Below are 20,148 nucleotides of genomic sequence, written 5' to 3' on the forward strand. Positions count from 1 at the left end.
CCTGGTGACAGACTGAGACTCCATCTCAAAAAAGGAAGGAAGGAAGGAAGGAAGGAAGGAAGGAAGGAAGGAAGGAAGGAAGGAAGGAAGGAAGGAAGGAAGGAAGGAAGGAAGGAAGGAAGAAAGAGAGAAAGAATAAAAGATGTGACCAAAGGTTTATGCTTGCAGATGACTATCATACCTTTATTTATAACAGCAAAAAGTGGGAAAGATTCCAAATGTTCAATAATAGAGGATTGCTTAAATAAGTTAAATTGGCTATTGTAGAGCCTTTAACCATCATAATTTAAAAGATAGTAGTAAATCTCATGTTATAACATTTACCACAAAAATGGATTACATATACCATACTTCACAGATTTTAAGAGGCAAAATTTTAATATTTTTACATATCTAAAATCTTAATATTTCTTGTCATTTCATGGCACGTCCAAGTGTATTAAGACTTGCAGGTGGGGTGAGGTCAGCTTGAAGCCAAGTTCTAGAAACAATAACAGAACACTCTTTCAGGAAATGCTGTCTTGCCAATACCCTAGCTGAAACAGAAGATATTGTGTGGAAAACCACAAACATTGAAAAGTCTGAATCATAGAGTGAATCATAAGAACTGAAGTTTGAATGTGAAAAAGTTTTAGTAATACCTAGACAATTAGTTTCACTTATTTTTTTATTATGTAAGTAAAGATATTTGATAAAACCTATGTCTAAAGGATTTCTTTCAACAAGTATAAAATAATAATTCTTAGTAGTTAAGCATTGCATCATAGTACTGGCATAATTTTTTGTTTATTTTGTAATAGTGCATAAAGTATTGACGGATGTTAATAAAGGTGACCTCCTAGATTAATGAAAACCAGTATGTATATATAGTATGAATCAAACTTTTCTTAGAAGGGAAGAGATGCATCAAAATGTGTCCTGTCTATTAACAGTATCTGTGAGTTTTATTCTTCTGTTTTAATACATTCTAATATTTTTCTTAAAAAGCAATATTACATTTTAATACAAAAATTTTAGTAAATATTGTTTTTAAAAACAATAGAGAAAACAAACGCAAACTTGAGATTTTTCTAGACTACTCTAGGAATTGGTATATCTATCAGCGATTCTGTAGTAAACAGGCTAAGAAATTGAAGTAGAGAAGTTTGAGTTTCATTCTTGCTTCTGTCAATGTAACCATTTACAAATGATGTGGTTTTCTAAAATTTTCCTTTGTCCATGGGTAAGAAACACACAATAATGTTCACCAGCCTATTTCAAAGTAACAGTGACTAAACATCTGGAATGAAGCAAATAGATTATATCATAATTGCAGGGCGTCTCAGTAAAGAGTATGAACAAAAGCATTTTGTAAAGACAAATCTATTTTCCCTTTAACTTATCACTAAGTAATATTCATCTCCACACTAGTTGTGGGGTCAGACCAGCCAATCTATTGAAATCCCCAGGAACATCAACCTGAGATCAGTTTGTCTGATGTACCAAAAGATTTTTCTTAATACCCCTTAGGGATTTGTAAGCTTATTTATTTTAACAACCTGCAAAACTTCAGTCTCGGCAATCAACATAAAGTGCCTGACACATATGTATTATGCATGTATGAGCATTTGTTTATATTATCTTTGACTTTTTAAAATCTGTTCAATGAGCCTTTTTATTCCATACTTATTATATACGATGTTTCATTAAGATCCATGAAAAGAGTCACTCCTAGTTTATATTTACATTATTTAAGCACTACAAGTGATATTTGCTACTGGTTATGTAAATGGAAAATAATTTATGAGATTTATGATATGATTTTCTTTCCTGCACTTGGTGACTGGGTTGCCTCTTGGTTTTTATTTATGTCATGAACGATAATAAGCTCCTTCTGTTTGCCCACCCACACAGTTGCCTGAGCTTTAGGTGTGGCTGGAAATGATGGTGGGGGAGGAATAACTGCACTCAGTTCAAACGATAATAGCCCTCTCCTTCTATTACAGCAACCGTGAGGCAGGTCAGCTTCCAGGAAAGAATACCAACCTGCTTTCTGTAGGTGAAGAAGTCCCAGGGCTTGACTCACAAGGTCCTCTAGCACTGCACTTTGCAGTCAGTCCTGTGGGAGATTCGAAAAGACCTATCCTATGGAAATGCCTATAAATGATTAACAGGCAGACAAAGGAATTAACTCAAAATTGTAAGAAAGAGTAGATTAGATGAGCACTAAGAAATGTGACTGTCTACAACCACCTTGAAATCTAACAGGAAACAGGCCAAATGGCAAATTAGACTGTTTAATGGTTGTGTGTGAAAGTGCCTCCTCCTCGTAAAGGAACTGTAACAGATCCAGTCTTGTGCAAAGAGAATATTATAAACAAGATAAAGAAGCTTCGAGATATTTTCCCTAAATTCACTAAGTCATTAAGTAAATTTTACATTATAATCCAAGTGAAAAAAAACAAACAAACCAGAAAAATCAAATACAAACCAAAAACAGACCAGAAAAACCTGAACAGGCCCTAAATGAAATGCCATGAAGGTCTCCTCTTAGAATCACTGTGGATTCTCTTATGCCCCAGATGAAGCAGATTGTATCAAGCAAGCAACATCACAACTTTTATTGAAAGCGCAATCCATATTCTTCTACAAATGAAACTTAGAGTTTCCTATCTGTCTGTAATTTGGTTCTATTTTTAACTCATTTCACAGCTCAATTAATATTCCAGTGTTTTATTCTTCTTCGTCATATTCAGAGCAGCCTGAAATAAACCTTACTTTGAAGCTACTTCCAGCCTTTGCAAATCCTTACCCTTCTCAGAACCTTCTTTTCCATCACTGCTATTTGTTCTGTCTCCCTGGAGACTTCACTGTTGCCACCTGCTTTCCACCATTCCAAACTGCACCTGTCCCAATTGTAATCCCTGCTTTCTAAGTGAAAGTTAAGTAATCCGATAAATTAATGTGTGCTAATGTATTATTGGTCATTATCGTGCAAATGAAAGCATGTTAATTTCCTATCCTCTTTTCCCTTCTGAGAATTTTTACTATTTTACTATGGCCTTTTAAAAAATGGCTCATTTCAAAGAAGTAGTATTGGCAGTGGGAATTTTTAGATATCAGACCTATGGAGGGAAGTAGGACAATCGTGTGTGTGTGTGTGTGTGTGTGTGTGTGTGTGTTCCCTCAAATCACAACATGGAGGAATGGCATCACGTGTAGTAGCTGATGCATTTCACTGTTATATTATGGATGCTTCTGCAACAGTTCTATTCAGAGCTGCTGTAGACTTAGCATTAGGTTAAGCTCTAGAAATATGCCATGTAAAGTGACTTGCATTTTCATGTCTATTATAAAGGTTAAAACATTTGAACTTTCTGTTTAATTGGTATATATTTAAACTTTTCCTGAAATGGTCAAAGAAAGACTTTTTGGCATTAAACTGCTGCTGTGTAGAGCCTAAATGTCTGAAAAATTCATTAAAACAGCACTTTAATTTTGACAGAGTTGAACTGCTGGGAAAATTAATTGATTGTTTCTCACTTGAGCTTTGGAGAAGTCATTAAGGTTTTTATGGTTTATGGAAAATTGAGAATTGAAGTACACTAAAATCAATATGTTATCTGATGTACAGAGAAAATCGCACTTCAGATGAAAGAAAGCATAAACAATTCCAAGAGCTTTTTCTTTCTTTCTCTTGATTCCACAGGCATATTTGCATAGAGCTTCTATATTTACTTGTATTCAAAGTCCTTTGTCAGTCATTTTTATTGTGATACACATTATGGGGACAGAATAATGAGGTCTGAGAGATGAACCACTGCATTTTAGAAACTTTTCTGTTAATTTCAAAAAGGTATTAAGGACATAATATAAAATACCAGAAATAGTCTGGGCATGGTGGCTCACACCTGTAATCCCAGTACTTTGGGAGGCCGAGGTGAGCAGATCACTTGAGCCCGGTTCAAGACCGGTCTGGGTAATATAGCAAGACCCCATCTCCATTTAAAAAAAAAAAAAAAAAAAAAATATCAGGAATATTCAGATAGGTCTGTATATTTTGAAACAACCCTTAACAAGAAAGTTGTAATTAGGCTAACATGTTAGGAGCAACGAGAAATACTTCAAGGATTCTATATATTGGGCTTACATGTATTATGGAAAAAATAATCATGCCTTCTGCAAATAATGGGCAATGAATTGGATACTGGCTGGTGCCACCAGCGAGACTTAGGAGCCCACTCCGTTATGTTAAACAAGGATAAGAACAGAAAAAGAAAGAAGGACTGTAACAGAAAAGATCATCATGTAATTTATCTTTACTTAGTCCTCTGAATATGTCCTCTCTGACCATCCCCTCTTCTGATTATACACATCAGTAATCCTGGGGGGATTTTACCTTATTCAGATTTTGCAAAGCCTGAATGGATTGGGATTTTAAGAGTAGCCACTTCTGCATTTGTCAACTTCTACTATCTCTATTCCAGAGAGAAAATGATATTTTCCTTTTTGAATATTCATTGTTGCTTCCAAACTCGTTCAGCGTCAGACTGACTATTTCCTTTCTTGTGTAGCTAACATCACTTCTAATTCACTCAACTTCCTACAAAGTCATACCCACAGTAGCCCATGCAAGCATGGGATATTCTGGGAGACTGGTGAGATTGTTAGTGATAAAATACTTGTTAGTATGAGATTTGTCTCACAAGCACTAAGTAAATCATGTAACCCTATAGGTAACAGATTTATTGGTTATCATTGGATACTTTAAAACTCAGGATAGTTATCTAATAAGAATTTACCCTAGAGCAGGTATTTTTGAGATATTCAAGCAGTTACATAACAAGACAAGAGTGTGCTCATTGAGTTAGCATTTGATACTTGACATGTTTGTATTTACTTGCCTGTAGTTTTATATTTTATCCAATTAACCATTGTTCTCTCTATTGGGAAACTAATCCTAAAGGAATATACCACAAATAGAGAAACTCTTTAAATCTCTTTTACAACTTATGTACTTAACCTCTTTCTTCGCTTTTGCAGCATTATTATCAAAGTCTGGAAAATTCATAAAGTCATTAAGAAGTAAGCACCCACTCAAACCAAGGCAGGATGCTAGTTCATCTTATGGTTGTCAGCCTGGTGTGCAGCCCTTTACCTTGTCTTTATGCTGCCAACCTGTGAGTGACTAATCCTTGCCTTCTTCTCCCACAGTTAATTTATCCTATTATAAGTTCTCATGATAGGCATCTCTGAACATGTCCTAACAACTTGTTCAGAGGAAGGCTTTCAGTTGAAATGGAAGATGACTAGCAATTTTCACTGCTCCAATAGTTGTTCAAAAGAATATAATTTATTAAGCTATATCTACTAAACCAAGAATAAAAATGTCTTGTTCATGATTATGCTACAGCTCTAGATTTATTGAGACACAAAGGGGGGAGGATAACCTTTTATACTGTAGCATATATTCTTTTATTTTTTATTTTATTTTATTTTATTTTGACATGGGGTCTCACTCTGTCACTCAGGCTGGAGTGCAGTGGCACAATCTCAGCTCACTGCAACCTCCGTCTCTCAGGCTCAAGAGATCCTCCGAGTAGCTAGGACCACAGGCGTGTGCCACCACTCCCAGCAATTTTTTTTGTATCTTTGTTAGAGACAAAGTTTTGCCACGTTGCCCAGACTGGTCCTGAACTCCTGAGCTCAAGCTATTCATCCTCCTCAGCCTCCCAAAGTGCTGGGATTACAGGTATGAGCCACTGTGCCTGGCCAGCATTTTTTTTTTTTTTTTTTTTTTTTTTGAGACTCAGTCTCACTTTGTCACTGAGGCTGGAGTGCACTGGAGCAATCTTGGCTCACTGCAACCGCCACCTCCCGGATTCAAGCGATTCTCCTGCCTCAGACTCCTGAGTAACTGGGATTACAGGCATGTGCCACCACCCTCGGCTAATTTTTATATTTTTAGTAGAGATGGGGTTTCACCATGTTGGTCAGGCTGGTCTCAAACTCTTGACCTCGTGATCCACCTGCCTCAGCCTCCCAGGGTGCTGGGCTCAGCCAGGCGTGAGACACTGCGTCCAACTGCATATATTCTTCACACGGGGCGGGGGGGATCTGTTAACTAAAGTACAGATTAGAGTCAGGAGACTTAAGTGTTATTATGGTTTTTGCATGTAATCTCTTTAATAATCCCAATTATTTGACATGTTCTTTTCTGAGCAATATTTTTTGTCCTGTCTCTAAATTAAATACCCCAGTATCCCAGGGTATTAATCCACTGTGGTATTGTTTTTTATTCTATTTTATAATCAAATACACTTTCTATTATGATTACACTTCTCTCTCCTAGAAAGAGAATCTTTGATTCAAGACATGGTGTCCATGAAATCCACATTAAACCATACCTGGAGTATGTAACATGTTAACATGTTAGCATCGGTCATGACATAATCAGAGATGGGGTCATTGCATTGTAACCAACTAATAACCAGCTGAGCAGGTAAAAATTGCCAGGAGACTAGAAAGATGGTAGAAATCAGATATGCAGTTGTTTTTCAGAAGACAGACTCAAAAGGAGGGAATGGGAGGATCCCTGGACAGGCAGCAGGAAGACACTGCCCAACCAGCAAGTACGGAGCCAGCTAATACTGAAGGGGTCTCTAGAGACAAACTCCATCTCGCAGAATTCTCTGAAGCTGCTGTTGCCCAACTAAATCTTTAAACAAAATATTCATGTCCGCAGTGAAAAAGGACAAAAATTACCAGCCACAATATTACATTTTTCTTTTTCTTTCTTACAGCTCTATTTGCAACCTTGGAATTGGATTTGATTCTGAGACTGCCTGACTTCTTAATCTGATAAAAATCATTGGTATTTACAGGGATCTGTATTATTCCAAAAATCAGCAACTGATCTTTCTTGGTACACTCTGATATCACTGATGAGAAGACTTTCTTTTCCTTGAAAATGCAGACAGTAACAAAGACAGAAAACACTCCAGCCCTCATTGGCGAGCAAATAAATTCAAGGAATCAAGGACAACCTCACTTCTTTCCCATACGAAATCCTTTCCTGCAACACATCGCTCCCTCTTTTTTTTTTTTTTTTTTTTTTTTTTTTTTTTGAGACGGAGTCTCGCTCTGTCGCCCAGGCTGGAGTGCAGTGGCGCAATCTCAGCTCACTGCAAGCTCTGCCTCCTGGGTTTACGCCATTCTCCTGCCTCAGCCTCCGGAGTAGCTGGGACTACAGGCGCCCGCCACCTCGCCCGGCTAGTTTTGTTTTTGTTTGTTTGTTTGTTTGTTTGTTTGTTTGTTTTAGTAGAGACGGGGTTTCACCGTGTTAGCCAGGATGGTCTCGATCTTCTGACCTCGTGATCCGCCCGTCTCGGCCTCCCAAAGTGCTGGGATTACAGGCTTGAGCCACCGCCCCCGGCCACCCCCTTTTTTAAATTGGAAAAACTTAAAGTTGGGGATTAGAAACTTAAGTATGGAAGGCTCGCATCAAATGTATAAATATGAGAGACAACACAGTGTAGTGGTTAGCAGCATAGAATCACACAGAACTGTGCTGGAGCCCCACTTTCATCACTTATCATCTGTGCAAATTCAAGCAATCTTGTTGAGCCTCAGTTTTCTTGTCTGTAAAATGGGGATAATAATAGTAATTACTTTGTGGAACATAATAAGTGTGCCATACATTAACTGTTATTAGTTTTTAAATTAAATATTGTTCTACTAGAATCTACTTCTGAGATATACAAGTTTTCTAATAATATAATTATAAAGATAGCTACCATTCAAAATGTTAAACAAATACATTGTAATCAAGTAATCAAGGAACCGTAGGATTATAAGTTATCCAGTGTTGGAACAGGTGCTTTATGAATACAAAAGAATTATAAATTCTAGCTTTTATGGAGAAAAGACTTTTTTTTTTTTTTTGAGATGGGATCTTGCTCTGTAGCCCAGGCTGGAGCTCACTGGCATGATCTCAGCTCACTGCAACCTCCACCTCCCAAGTTCAAGTGATCCTCTCACTTCAGCCTCCCGAGTAGCTGGGACCACAGGCGCACACCACCATGCCCAGCTAAATTTTTTGTATTTTTGGTAGAGATGGGGTTTTACCGTGTTGCCCAGGCTGATCTCAAACTCCTGAGCTCAAGCTATCCATCCACCTTGGCCTCCCAAAGTGCTGGGAATACAGGCATGAGCCACCATGCCTGGCCTGAAAGACTAACTTATAAATATATAATCATTAGCATACACAGGTGGTATTAAAAACAAAACACTGAAGTATTTATTTAACAGCTCCATCTTCATCATCAAATCACATGTAAATGGTTATGAACACAGTACTTAGTTTTCCAATGCCTCGAAACAAGTAAAGATGGTAATAAAATAACCTATAAAACAAAGTCAGAAATTTTGTAAAGCGGTAGCCCATTCCATTTTGCATTTCCTGATTTTACTTTCTTCATTGCACCAGCTGATGGAGTACCATCTGAACCTCTGTAACGGGTAACTGAAGAGCTGTCCCTGTGATGCAGTGAATCCAGGCTGGAAGGGATGAACTCATTTCCACGCTTTCTATGTCAGCTAAATCCTCACTCTTGGACAGAAACCCACAAGCATGGCCAGACTGGGAGAAGGCAATTCTGCCAGCTGATTGGAGTTAAAATGTGCAACTAGACAAAACCCCATGTTCCACTCCTACAAGGTAGACAACAGAAACACATTTCCTCTGCTTCTCTTCCTGTCACATTCCTCAAGCCATACTTAGTTATATGATGATATTCAACATCTACTTGGAAGTAATTATTACTACATTATAAACAACAACAACTAATGTTTGTTGGCATCTAGGAACTCCCTTGGTTATCCTAGGACTTCTAAGGTGAGGAGGGAAACGAGCTAATAGAACTGGATGTTGACACAGGCTTACTTCTATGGCAACATTTTCCTTTTTCCAAAATGAATGCTGGAATTGCCTGACCACCTGGGAGTTATTTGTTTCACGGTTCAAAATTTGTTTACTGAGCTTTTGTTCTGATAATCATCTGAAAGTGAGTTTTGCTTTGGAATGAATGGCAAGCTTAACTTGAAATTTTTTATTATTGGAGCTGTGCTGCAAGAGGTCAAAAATGACCACATCACTGATCCATGGAGAAGCACAGAGATACTCTCTTTAGAAAGTTAACCTTATCTACAGTTTAAAGTAACCTTTTAGGAACACAAACACACACACACACACACACACACACACCTGTTACTCTATCTTTGTCTACATATTTTGCTTCACTCCACAAAAGTAAAGAGGGGAGGGTAATTTAAAACAATCAATAATTCTTATGTAAATCAGGTTAGTCAATTTTTCCACATGTTTTTACTTTGACAAAGAATGTAACAGTCTTTTCCAAGAGTAAACAATTTCCAACGACTGCTGGCTCCTTCCGTTAGGACAGTGTAGGGAGGTGGGTGTTGGTTACAGAATAACTCAGGTCTTCAGAAGCGTGACTACATAATAAGACATGTTTTCAAGCCTAGCTGATGAAATTTCAGTAACTATTTTTGGAGTGAGATCTTCTATTTATATGTCATATCTTTAAGATATTTCGTATGTAGATAAGTCATATTTATTTGATGTGATAATGACTTCAAAATTATTGGTCATTGATGTGCACTGTTCCCATGAAATAGTTAAAATATTATTTCTGCTAAAATAAAAACAATGATGCATTCAGAATTTGTATCTTACTGCTATTTGAATAAACATTTTATATTATTGGTTTAGTGTTCTGACATACAATGCAAGGACATAGCATCTGGTTCATTTTAACCCATAAGTGTCTGTACAGCATATTATAATTATATTTTTAAATTATTGTAGGGGAGAAGAGGATCTTAAATCCAAAATTTTTTACAGAAACTGATTGTGGAATTCTTTATTTATGTCCTCAAAATAATACCTCAGAAGATGACACACAATCAGGCATGGTGGCTCATGCCTGTAATTCCAGCACTTTGGAGAAGCTGAGGTGGAAAGATTACTTGAGGCCAGAAGTTCAACACCAGCCTGGGCAACACAGAGAAACCCCGTCTCTGCAAAGAAAATTAAAAAAATTAGCTGGGCATGGTGTTGTACCCATATAGTCCCAGCTACTTGAGAGGCTGAGGTAGAAGGATAGCTTAAGCCCAAGAGGTCAAAGCTGCAGTGATCATGCCACTGCATTACAGCCTGGGTGACAGAGCAAGATCCCATCTCAAGAAAACAAACAAAAAAAGATGACACTTTAATGGTTATTCTGGTATCATCTAGGGATGAACACACATATACACAAATTTTAAGTAGATGATATTTCCCTAAGAGATATTCCTTAAAATAGTTGTCCCATATACATTCTTTTGAATAATGTGTTATGTTTAAATGTTCATTTTCAGATTTACATTTGAATTTATTGATGCTTATCTAGCCTTTCCTTAAAGAACATGGATCACATATCCAGAAAGAAACATTGATGAGGAGTAAGCTCCAACATCATGCATGAACTTGCCCTAAAATACTCAGTCTTTCTGATGAAGTTTACCTTAAGAAAGTGAAAAATACTTTCAAAAATAATATTTTTAACAATTAATGTGACTTTTGGAGGACAATTTTGAAAAACGTGCTTTCTTTAGCAGCTGAAAGTGGAAAACACAGGCTGAAATTAAGGCTATGACCATTTGTCATAATGCAGGCCACACATGGTCACAGCATTTTAAGTGGAAATATATTATGTTTGGTAATCTTTCTGTTTTTTAGAGGTCTTTGTATTACTTTTACAATAAAAGAAAGAATAATAGAAGCCCAAAAAGTAGCAGTTTTTAAAAGCACAAAATTTTTATCTTCTATTTGAGGATAGGTAAGTGAAGCTATGTTTAATAAAGAAAAATAAAATATCAAGAAAATATGATCTTACCCAAATTTACATTTGAGTTTCTATCTCAGTTAAAAAATACTTCTGTATTCATGCTAAATCCTGGCCTCAGTGCTAATATTTTACAGACTGACTTGAAACTACCAATTCTAAAAATGGAAATAGTTTAAGCAATCTCTAATTTCATAAAATACGAGAATGCCCCTTTCAAGGAAAATTTATAATGGTTCTGAGTTATGTTTGTTTTTCTTGTTACTTTTTATTGCTAAAACTCTTTCACCAAGCTAGTATTTCTTTTATGCCCAGGAGGCAAAACAGCTTGGCATTCTGTTGAATTTGTTCATCTAAATGTCAACTTTTTAAAAATGGAATGAGGATTTTGTCTTAATATTTTCATTTAAGACTACAACTATATGACCTTTAAGATCCTCTCTTACTTTATAATCTCTGATGATTTTACTATACCTTCCCTTAAAATTAATGATAAAAATCTTAACAATCATTCTTAAGTAATATACATTGTTATATTAGCCTAAGACAGAATACAAAAATATTTACATCAACTATGGCTTTCTGTAAGGATAGTACAGATCTCAGACAGTCTCCAAAGAAGTTTTCTAGTGTCTTTGAGTTGCTGCCTGAGAAAAAGGGAGCACTGAAAGACTTCTCCAGAGATTACACTCTTGAACCCAAGGCCCTTCCTCCTCCTTCTTCCCCATCTTTGTGCTGCTTCGCTCTTCTGAATCTCTGAAGTGTAATACAAGACCAGCAGGACTGCATAACAATAGAGATGAGACTATCTTTGCATTTATACTAATGTAGTTTGCCAATGTACAGATGCACAGCAGTTTTTGCTTAAATTAGGTTGCTGTTTAGTTTAACTCCTTACTCTGATTCAAAAGCTGTCTCTCAAGTTCCCTGCTGGGTTTGCTGGCTCATATTTCTCCCTTTGATCCTGGGTTCACTCTGCCTTCCTCACCAGCTCCCAGAGCTACCTGTTTAGTTCCAACTAAAAGTACTCTTACTGCAGTTGCCCAATGCTGGCTCCGTGGTTCTGTATTCTCTTTAGTCTGTCCATTACTCATTAACCTTCCACTGCTCCCTAAATGGATCTCCTTCTTCCTGGACAGCTCTAAACAGTCCTTTTGGCTCTGTTCAATGTTTAGCTTTTTATTTATTTTTTTTAGAAGTAGGGTCTTGCTTTGTCACCCAGGCTGGAGTGCAGTGACACAATCCTAGCTCACTGCAGCCTGGAACTCCTGGGCTCAAGTGATCCTCCCACCTTGGCCCCCTAAAGTGCTGGGATTACAAGGCGTGAGCCACTGCGCTGGCCTTCCATTGCTTGTATTTGCATATCCATACCTACAATTTAAAGAATGCTATCTATACAGAAATATTAGCATTCAGTATGATAAAAGAAATTAAATATGTTTTAAAATACATGTGTTTATAATGATACTTAAAAATGCTCACTAGTCACCTTTTGGAAACTGGTAACAAAAAAGAGTGTGGGGGAGACAGAACCAAGCATTCATCATACTTTTTCCATAAGAACCATATCTCAGCATCACCAAATAGTTGATAAGGGAAGGCTTTTTGGCTTGTTTTTGTTTTAATAAGTTGCAGCTAATAAATGCAGAAGGCATAACAGAATTTACATGTCACCATTTTGCAATCCCTAATGAAATAAAGAATTTGGGCAAAGACCCTCAATGACTTCTAAACCATTAGATAAAAAACTTAATGAGGAATTATATAAAGAAAGGATCAAGCTGACAATACCAGAACACACTGATCAAATTTAACATTACAAGTAGGGAAACAATCATACACTCTATGCCTCATCATATAATGCAAAAGAAAATATACAACACAAACTATTAAATATTTTTACAGAAAATTGGCTACACAGGAAGCTGAGGCAGGATTGCTTGAGGCCAGGAGGAGTTCAAGGCCGCAGTGAGCTATAAATGATCACACCTGTAAATAGCCACTGTACTCCATCCTAGGAAACACAGAGTGACCCAGTCTCTTAAAAAAAAAAAAAAAAAAAAGAGGATAGAGCAAGATTCTTATTGAGCCCTCTATCAATTTTACAGGAAATACAGGAGACAGGATATCACAGGAAGGCAATCAGAAAAATTCAGAATGTGGGAAATTTTACAGGACAGATTATCTACTTTTTTCAACTAATTATGAGAAAAAGAAGAAAAAGATGCATATATATTAATGGGACTTTAATGACATATTAATGTGTAATGTGTGCATTTTGGTTTCTGATTTGAAGAAATCGATTGTAAAAAACAATGATCTCTTGGGAAACAGGAAAATATGAAGACTGAGTATTTGATAATATTGAATTATTATTAATGTGAGGGTGTGACAATGGCCTTGTGGGATTTTTTGAAAAAAGAATCCTTATATTTAAAAGATATATATCAAATATTCATGGATAAAGTGATATAAACTCTGGAATTTGTATAAAAATAATCCAGGACATGGGAGAAGCAAATGGGGTATAGACAAAAGAAGATTAGCCATGAATTTTCAATTGTCAAAGCTGGTGATGGCTACATGATGCTTCATTGTACTATTCTATCCACTTTTGTATATGTTTAAAATTTTTCATAATAAAGTGTTTTAAAGGATTTAGTAACTAATATATTTCTTTGAAGATATAATAGGAACTCTGCTGTCAAGAGAGAAGCTGATTCCAGAAATCATAGCCTGTGATGTGGGATCTATTCTATGGGATTGTAGTGATACTCTCAATCTACCCGCTTTTCTCCTTTTCTCCCCAAACCTTCAGAAAATCTGGTACTGCCTGTTAAAATGTAGGCATTGAATGACCACTGGTTGGGAAGAAAGGTGTTTCCTAGGAGAGTGGTGGTTTATCTATTTGTTTTGGAGAATCCCCACTTTGCCCTCACCACTCTAGAGAGGAAAGTGGTGATCCACCCAGGTGAGTTCAAGCCCCTTTTAATAGCCAGTGAAGCTAGCAAGTGCCCTAGGGCTACCTGTGAAATGACCTTGGAGTCACAGCCATATCATAGGCTGGTAGTTTCTTGCTGGACTGGAGTAAGCTACTGCTATAGGAGCAAGGTTAGAGGAAACTAAGAATAATCTGCAGTCTAAATCAGGAAGTTCAAGACATGGAAAGTACAGTTCTAATCTTGACCAAAAATGAAAACGAAGTAGATTGGTGGTAAGATGCTACCATGAAGATTTCTCAGGCCCATCAGGACTAGGAGAAGAGGGTCAGGGCCATCTGATAACCAGCCTTGGTTGCAGAAAAGGGTTCAGCTCTAAGATAGAGTTAGAGTGTAGACCAGGAGTCAGGAACACACACTTTGGAGAAAGTTAGTGATTTAGTGGAGAGGCTGTGATCCACGGATGATGTGGTCTTCTAGGAGTCTGATGTCACATGCAACCACACTGATCCTGGCAGTAGATACCACTCAGTAATGGTGGAGATGGAATTTGTATGCTGCTTAGTGGTGAAGACCTGTTGCTTTTCCATTGCACACTCTGCCTCCCAGCTCATTGAGCTGACTTGGCATATGGGAGAGTCCTTGAGCAAGCAGCTCTGTTCTCTCCACTTGGTGGTGTTCTCATCTTGGCATCCCTCCCAACCCCTGTTAAATGCTAATCCTTTGCTTAGGCAGCACAGAAGAGAGCCAACATGACACAGAAGGAAGAAGAGGTAAGAGCCAGTGGGAAAGTCTTGGACTCCGGAGGCAAACTCACCTGGCTTAAATCCTGATTTTATTTCTTCCCAGCTTGTCAGCTTCTGGCAGATTTCCTGTTTTCAGAGGGTTTGTTTTATTGTCTGTAAAATAAGCAGAGAATTATCTATTTTGGAGTATTGTCGGAAAAGTAAATGTAAAAGGGGCTATGAAACATAATATTAAAGTAAACAGGAATATCACCTCCTTTATAAACTTGTTATGGCCACTTGGGGTCCTAGGAAAAATGGCAACAAGGACTAAGGGACAGGAGAATCTTAGGAGACTTTAATAGTATTTGGCGCTCCCAGATGCTGAACCTGTCTAAACTTGACCGAGGAAGAGTGCTTTTCATGAAAACCTTCTGAGTCAAAATATTACTATAAATTGCCCAGTCTCTTCACAGCAGTAGCCCCATCCCATCATCACAGGAGTAAGGGAGCTGGAAAGGAGTTTCCTGCTGATGCTTTCTTGTCCAAAGGACTTATTTGTTTTTTTATTCTATGATTTTCAATACTACCAATAGATTGGACATCAGACTTCCAAGAAGCAAGCTGCCTGAGTGATGCACACCAAAACAGCTGATTCCTTTGGGCTAGGGCAAGGATGTCAATCTAAATCAATCAGCTGAAGCATTACATCAAGGAAAGTCTAAGGTGTTTTTTCAAAGAGATCAAAAATTACAGAGGATTAGAGAATAGGGTAATGTGTGAGGAGTTTAATTTCTCTCATACACTGTAGTCCATAAGTGAACAGTACAGGTTGAGGGATGGTTCTGCTCTATGTGAGTTGTAGTATCTGGAGATAACAGTAGACAATGGGGGAAGGCAACAGATTTTAAAATCTTTTGCTCATCTATCATAAAGCTCTTTATGCTTTTTAATATGATTTCTCAATATACAGACATTGCTCACTAAATCTTAACTTTTTTCTTCTTTCCATCCCATTCTATATCGAGTATATTGAAGATGGCTAACTACTGATAATTTTATGAAGTAGCTAAAGAAAATTAAATGTGCCAATAATGCTTTACACTTTGCCACCATAAAAAAAAAAGTAGCCTTACTTTTCTCTAGAATAGTCTCTAGACTTCTTATTGGCCTTGACTCATGGGTTTTATGCATATTTTTTAAAGGGGAATCACTGCACTCGTGTTTAACAGAATAGATCAACATCATTACATTTAATTTTAAATATCTTGTACTAGATTAGCTCTTGAAAACTCTAGATTTTGGCCAGTTCAAAACTAAATCACCAATAGGTAAAGATACAGAATTTAAGAAACTAGGAAAAATAAATATTCAGCCCAGTAACCCCTTTAACATCCTTTCAAGATGGTCTTGAATCAACAGTCACCAAGAAAAAGTCTCTAACAGTTTGGAGGTTCCTCATAAAACTAAAAATAGAACTACCATATGATCCAGCAATCCCAGTACTGGGTATATAATATACCCAAACGAAAAGAAATCAGTATATAGAGGAAGTATCTGCACTCCCATGTTTATTGCAGCATTGTTCACAATAGCCAAGACTTGGAAACAACCTAAGTCTTCATCAGCAGATGAATGGATGAAGAAAATGTGGTACATATACACAATGGAGCACTATTCTGCCATAAACAAGAATGAGATCCTGTCAATTGCAACAACATGCATAGAACTGGAGGTCATTATGTTAAGCAAAATAAGCCAGGCACAGAAAGACAAACATTACATGTTCTCATTTATTTGTGGGATCTAAAAATCAAAACAATTGAACTCACGCAGATGGAGAATACAAGGGTGGTTACTAGAGGCTGGGAGGGGGGGATGGGGGAAGTGGGACTGGTTAATGGGTACCAAAAAATAAAAAGAATAAATGAGATCTAGTATTGAATAGCACAACAGGATAATTATAGTCGATAAAAATGTAATTGTACATTTAAAAATAACTAAAAGAGTGTAATAAAATTGTAGCACAAAGGATAAATGCTTGAGGGGATGGATACCCCATTTTCCATATGTGATTATTACACATTGCATGCCTGTACCAAAATATCTCATGTACCACATAAATACATATGCATCCTATGTACTCACAAATATTAAAAAAATTTTTTGAAGAACAAGTCTCTAGAAGCTTGCTATGATTTTGTTGACTTTCAAGTTAAGTTGCTAAAAATATTTCTCCTGTATTTGTTTTGTTTGTTTGTTTCTTTGTTTTTGTTGGAAACAGAGTTTTCACTCTGTTATCCAGGCTGGAGTGCAGTGGGGTCATCCTGGCTCACTGCAAACTCCACTTCCTGGGTTAAAGCAATTCTGCTGCCCCAGCCTCCCAAGTAGCTGGGATTACAGGTATACACCACCACTCCTGGCTAATTTTTGTTTATTTGTATTGTATTGTTTTGTTTTGTTTTAGTAGAGATGGGGTTTTAGCATGTTGGCCAGGCTGGTCTCAAACTCCTGACCTCAGTGATCTGCCCACCTTGGCCTCCCAAAGTGTTAGGATTACAGGCATGAGCCACTGCACCCGCTCTGTTGTTTTTTACTTCATAAATACTTGTGTGTTATCAAAAAACCATATTAGGCCCTCCTCTAACATTAATCTTCCAAAGCCATTAAGACTTCTCTTTTTCCTGGGCTTATGGGATTTATTTCAGATCTACTGAATAATTTGTATTATGATTAGATTGGATGGGTTTGCACTACTATTCCTTAGTGACAAAACCTTATGGAACATATTTTTCCACTAATTGCATGATCCCCAAATAGCCCAATGAATAAAGAAACATTAGTTGGTCGGGCATGGTGGCTCACGCCTGTAATTCCAAGACGAGGCCGAGACGGGTGGGAGACTGAGACGGGTGGATCGCCTGAGGTCAGGAGTTTGAGACCAGCCTGCCCAACATGGTAAAACCCAGTCTCTACTAAAAATACAAAAATTAGCTGGGAGTGGTGGGGGGGCGCCTGTAATTCCAGTACTTGGGAGGCTGGGCCAGGAGAATCGCCTGAACCCAGGAGGCAGAGGTTCGTGCCATTGCACTTCCAACTGGGCGACAAGAGCAAAACTCCGTCTCAAAAAAAAAAAAAAAAAGAAAAGAAAAGAAAAGAAACATTAGTCATCTGGGTATTTTGTTTTCCCAGTACAAAACATCAGGTAAAGGGTTTCATCTGGAAAACTAAAATTTTCCCCACCTCTTACCTCGTAGGTGATGCCTTGTAGAACAGCTTTGGATAGTAGATGGAATGAAACGTCAGACTGGAAGGATCATGCTAGTTTCCCTGAATTCTGGTCAAGGTCCCAAGATTGAAACGAGTTGTTCTTAGAGCTGTGGGAGTGGATATCTGAAATTACTCCTTTAAAAGCTGCAGGAGGCTTTGGGACTATGAATGGTAAAATGAAATGGTAAAATGTCAACTTGCAGAAAATTAAATGTTTCAAATCTTGACCTTGGAAAAGGTTGATTCCTGAGCAACTACAGGAGGGAAAATCACAGCCACAGTGGACTCAGGCAAAGAATGTCATCTAAACACAAAGCCTAAGAGCTCCCCCAAACAGTAGAATGCTGAAATAAGGAAAAAGCAGGACAAATAAGTCTTAACTCCAGCGCTACTGGATCCTAGTCACTTAAATTCTCTAAAAGCCATTGAGCCCATATAATATAGTGATTTAGCATCTGGGCTCTGGATAATCTAGGTTTCTAGTGCTGGTTCTATCATTTACCACTGTGTGAACTCAGGAAGCTCAACCTCTCTAAGCATCATCTGTAAAATGGGGCTAGCAATAGAACCTAACTCTCAGGATTGTTGTGAAGAGTCAGTAAGTGAATATGTGTACACTTGGCACATAGTAAATGCTCAATAATCGAGCTCTTATTATTACTCCCATGATCTGCTGTGAGAACACCTGAGATAAAAGATGTGAACATGCTGTGAAGAACACAAATGGCCACACAAATTCAAGGTGTTGCTGGTTTGTTTAGTTTTCCAGTAGACCTACCTTGGTAGCTCACCGGAGATCTGGATGAAATCGCAAACGGTATTGAGAAAGATATGCCTTCTATAATCCTGGTAGTACCTGCAACTTGTGTTTCCAAAAGTTATTTCTTCTTTGCATGTGTCTGGTGAGGTGAACCGAATGCTGCTGGCAGCCATGCCCCTAGCCGGAATCATTGCCAATTATTTCAATAAAGCACAGATCCATTCCTCACCCTTGCAACTGAGAAATGCTGGAAAGGAGAGAGGAGTAAGACAGTCATATTCCTTACTTCTTCCTTATTTTACCTTAGACCCTACCCCTCTTAGGTTCTCTGGCCAGTTGATTAGCTACACTTTAAGTCATTCCATAGATTTATGATGCCTGTTCTTACATAATCTAAATGATAGAACTGGCACTAAAAACCTAGATTGTCCTAGTCAGGAGTTACAAAGACCAGCTTTCTGCCTGTGCAGAGATTAAACCTAGTATTATATGGGGAATTGGACCATTAATTTGGGTGGTTTAATTTCAAACGAAGTGGATTCTGCTACTTGAGAAATATTCTTGGAAGGAAAAAAAAAACCCCCAAACATTCCACTCACTGTGAGAGTGTAGAACAGAGTAAAAGAATGGGCTTATAATTTGGGAGATGCTTTGAGTTTCTGCATGAAAGATGTTATCAGAATCCAAGAATTTTTGTTACTCAATAGCAATCCTACCAGAAGGCCAGCTTTTTCCCAAGGCCTGGTGGCATCAAGCAGCTTAGAGTCCAGAGAAAAAAGCATTACAAACAAGTTTTCTGGATGAAATGACACATGGAGTTATATAGAGTTTGCAAAATACATGATATTTTGAAAAGTACTCCTGAAGCTGAGCTCCGGCTTAAGAGAAGAAACCAACAATGAGTAAGATTCTATGAAAGGAATTCTGAAGAGTTGTGAGAATATTTTCCTTTTCTCTTAACATGGATGACCTTGTGTGTATATACTATTGCTGACTTCAGTAAACATTTATTGAGTGACCACTTAGTCAACAAAATAAATGTACTCTCCTATCTGTATCCCTATAAAACACTCATCCTCTTGCAGTCTCTGGGGGAATCTCAGCAGAGGGGCATTTTCCTCAACTTAATCCTCAGAGAAAATCTGAAGCTGCCCTCATGTACTTTCTTGCCACAAGAAAGGCACTGTCTAGCAGCATACATCCCTCTTGGCCTGATGACTAAATCACAGCAAAAGTGGCCCATATCCTTCTATATTGCCTTCTCCTGCAATCCTCTAAAGGGGAAGAGATGATGGATAGGGAAATGTTGGGCTGTATGTAGGAAGAGATCTTTATTATGTTTTTTAATCATCCCTCAACTCCCCAGTACCATGTCACAGGTGAAGATGAGTAGGTGGACAAAAATCTGTTAATTGGAACATATCTGTACCTGTTTGCAAAGCATTAAGAAAAGTACATTTTGATCATGAATTGCAATAATTAGCAGCAAGCATTACACTCATTGTTAATGTTACCTCTGTTCTAGGCAGAGGTCAACATTGCCTCATGAATGAGTGACTCAGCATTAC

The 20,148-nt window shown here is 37.7% G+C and overlaps 1 long non-coding RNA gene across 1 annotated transcript; it reads right to left on the minus strand.

Moving 5' to 3' along the window:
• Positions 1–238: 238 nt before the first annotated feature.
• LOC123567646 (uncharacterized) lies at positions 239–19,358 on the minus strand. Its single transcript, XR_006690770.2, has 4 exons — positions 19,180–19,358; positions 17,801–17,927; positions 14,643–14,724; positions 239–481 (listed from the first exon to the last, which is right to left on the minus strand). It is a non-coding gene; the product is annotated as an uncharacterized lncRNA (long non-coding RNA).
• Between the last annotated feature and the right edge of the window lie 790 nt (positions 19,359–20,148).

The sequence above is a fragment of the Macaca fascicularis genome, chromosome 11, assembly GCF_037993035.2.
Source record: "Macaca fascicularis isolate 582-1 chromosome 11, T2T-MFA8v1.1".
Classification (NCBI taxonomy): domain Eukaryota; kingdom Metazoa; phylum Chordata; class Mammalia; order Primates; family Cercopithecidae; genus Macaca; species Macaca fascicularis.